At 34.3% G+C, this 3,377-nt stretch overlaps 1 long non-coding RNA gene across 1 annotated transcript; it reads left to right on the top strand.

Moving 5' to 3' along the window:
• The first annotated feature begins 506 nt into the window (after nt 1–506).
• On the top strand, nt 507–2,201 carry LOC115066314 (uncharacterized). Its single transcript, XR_003845920.2, has 3 exons — nt 507–728; nt 798–944; nt 1,004–2,201. It is a non-coding gene; the product is annotated as an uncharacterized LOC115066314 (long non-coding RNA).
• The last annotated feature ends 1,176 nt before the right edge of the window (nt 2,202–3,377 follow it).

The raw sequence follows: 3,377 nt of genomic DNA, 5'->3' as shown, positions 1-3,377 counted from the left end.
CTTCAGGCCACTCCAAAACATTCATGGAATTTTGAACAAAAAACTTTTGTGTTGACTTTGCCGTGTGCTTTGGATTGTTATTTTGTTGGAATTTCCATATAACTGGTAAATTGTCCTTAGTCCATGGCAGAATGACATTTTTTGTCGACTGTATTTCTCCTTATTTAAAAATCCATCAATCATATGGAGCGGACCTATACCATCCCAGGAAAAAAAACACCATCCTCTGGAGATGGTAGTAATTCTGCGGTATATTTCTGTTGAAATTTTTCGGTTTTTTCTTTGCGTGCAACGTTGGAAATGGTTTTAAAATCCTGTATACGCTTAAGGGCATTGAAAACAATTTCTCTTGATCATTTGATCTGATTCGAAATTTGTTTGTACGTCTTTAAAGACTTCTTATTTAAATTTCGAACAAATAGTTTAAATCTTTAAGAATAAAATATTTATATATATTAATTGGTGCACAATATTTTTGGTTAATCCGTAACACAAATAGATTCGACGTGAGCGTGCAACATATAGTTACCCATGAGAAAAACGTGGATTTTTTTATTGGAATACGTGGTAACAGGACCACTTCAGCTTTAAACTTTCCAGATAATATGGTTGCTTCAAGAATATTTCTGGTGATCTTTTTGATAGCCAAACTCGCACCATTGCATAATCGAGGTGGATTCAAATTACGCAGGAGAAAAATAGGTGAACCATTCTTTAATGCGATGATTGTAAGTAGCAACTAAATAAATTAATTATTACTTATTAATATTTCGTCTTAAAAAATAAATTTTAATCAGGAGTGCGATCAGGAAATGGTAATACGGTGTGTCGATGCAGGATATGGAGGATCTAACCACGACTCATTTGTGTGAAAAAATAGCTCATTAAAAACATATCTGAAGCAAACATACCAAATAGAAGGGATCATAATTCGGTTTACTTAGGTAACTACAATTTGTATGTGTATGTACATACATAAATACTAAAATTAAATATCTTTTAGGTGATTCTGGTTATCCACTACGTGAGTATCTATGGACGACTTTCCGAAACACTTTAGCAGGAACAGCGGATTCAAATTTTAATAAAAAACATGCAAAGGCAAGGACCTTAGTTGAAAGGACAATTGGAGTGGTGAAATGCCGGTTTCGTTCTATACTGGGTGAACGTAAACTACGATATCCTCCTAGTAAAGCAACTGTGATTGTAAATGTCTGTTGTGCTTTACACAATATTTGCAAACAATATAATGTAAATGATCCTGGACAAGAAACTTTAACCAGTTGAAGGAAACTTCAGTGGAACAGTAGCAGATCATCGCCGAAAACAAATTGCGAATGCATTGTCATAGTGTAGTTGCATCCCTAAAATATATGTAAAATATACGTATATGTAACCAGTGTTTAAAAAACTGCAGTCGAATTAGCAGAAGTCGCAATATTGTTGCTATTCGCTACTTCAACTGCGAGCGATATCAAAAAGTATGCAATTGCTTTTGCTTCTGCTTCTGAAAAAATCAGAAGTCGAATGCTTTGACTGGCGCAAAAATCAAACAGCTACGAAAATCAGAAATCAGGGCACGATTCCGATTACTTTGGCGGAGGGGTAAAAAAACCGAATTTCCATATAAATGGGGTATGTCCAGAGGAGGAATATCCAAAAATAATTTTAAAATAATTTATATTTTTCAAAATATTCACGATTAAAGATTCAAAAATTTGCACTAAAAACACATGGTATTTCTCTAAGTTTCAGTATTTTTTTTACATTTTTCACTTGGTATATTTAAATATATACTTTAAAGATTGCAATAAGTTCACATTTCACTTTTATTTTGTGATATTTTACCCAAATTTATTAATTTAAAAATCACTTATCTCACTCATCGCTGCAAAGGTTAGATTGTTTACAATTATGAGGAAAACAAGCGTTGCCACATCTTAAATACCAAATTTGTAGGATTCTTAACGATATTTCTTTGTTTGTTTCTTTCCGTGATTCTTTTTTCTATATTAATTATACTAAAACATACTTTCCAACATTTTTCAAGTTATAATATTGAGTTGTGAAAACTTTTTCCATCTACATATGTATATGTATAATTTGCGATTTATGTTCAATAAAGACAAATAAGTAAAAATCTTTGATAATATTGTAAAATTTAATCATATCGGATTGACTGAAGTACTTTCGCGTAGTACTCCTTTCTGCGTTGGCCTTTCGGCCGCGCTCTAAAAAAATAACCCTGGTCGAGCGAATACCCGGGATGATCGAAGTACTTTCGTGTAGTACTCCTTTCTGCGTTGGCGGCCTTCGGCCGCGCTCTAAAAAAATAACCCTGGTCGAGCGAATACCCGCGTTGACCGAAGTAATTTCGTGTAGTACTCCTTTCTGCGTTGGCGGCCTTCGTCCGCGCTCTAAAAAAATAACCTTGGTCGAGCGAATACCCGGGGTGACCGAAGTACTTTCGTGTAGTATTCCTTTCTGCGTTGGCGGCCTTCGGCCGCGCTCTAAAAAAAATAACCCTCGTCGAGCGAATACCCGGGGTGACCGAAGTACTTTCGTGTTGTACTCCTTTCCTCCTTTAAAAAGATAATCCTGATCCAGCCAATACCCGACGTAACCTAAGCATTTTATTACTTTAATACGTAATATTATTATATATTACCTAGTTGTTTATTAAATTTGAATAAGAAAAAATCCATATGCATGGAAAGATTGTTCATACTCATTTTAATTTGAGATATAATTTATAGACACACTTGTTTTTATTAGAACTAAAATTGGTAATTAAAGAAAGAGGAATTATATCAAAATAGAGAAATTCAGCGAATTGCTCATATTTGCTTATTATCATATGGCAGCGCTCCATTTCCTTATAATTGTTAGCACATAAATGATGCTCACTACGAGTGTAAAAAGTAATTTTTAAAATAAAGATTTCTTAGGTAAAAACCTGCTAAAAGTGTAAAATATGGATTTATTTTAAAGATTATAGCGTAATTTAATTAATTTGAAGAAAAAAATGTGAATAAAGTGTGTTTATCGTGCTGAAATAGCTTCTTGAAATGTTCGAATTTTGCGAATTTTTGAAATTTAAGGTCGAATATCTCCTAAACTAAACGTTTGCGGACCCTATAACCCTATATGTTTTTTAATAAGGAAGACTTCCTCTTTCCAACGGTACCTTCAAATCGCGGCGCCGAAGAAATCGGAATTGTGCCGAAATCAGCATAAGTTGCCGCAGCAGCTATCGACAATTTTCGACAGTCGTTGGCAGTCACAGTCGCGAAAAGTAATGCATTCGGCTTTTTGCTACTTTTGATTTTTGTGGCTGTTGCTTTCGATCAGCAGGGTAAGTCGAAAAAGGCAAGAAG

This window comes from Bactrocera dorsalis, chromosome 1 (assembly GCF_023373825.1).
Source record: "Bactrocera dorsalis isolate Fly_Bdor chromosome 1, ASM2337382v1, whole genome shotgun sequence".
Lineage (NCBI taxonomy): Eukaryota > Metazoa > Arthropoda > Insecta > Diptera > Tephritidae > Bactrocera > Bactrocera dorsalis.
Note: the sequence above shows the minus strand (reverse complement) of the source record. Positions and strands in the feature narration are given on the sequence as shown.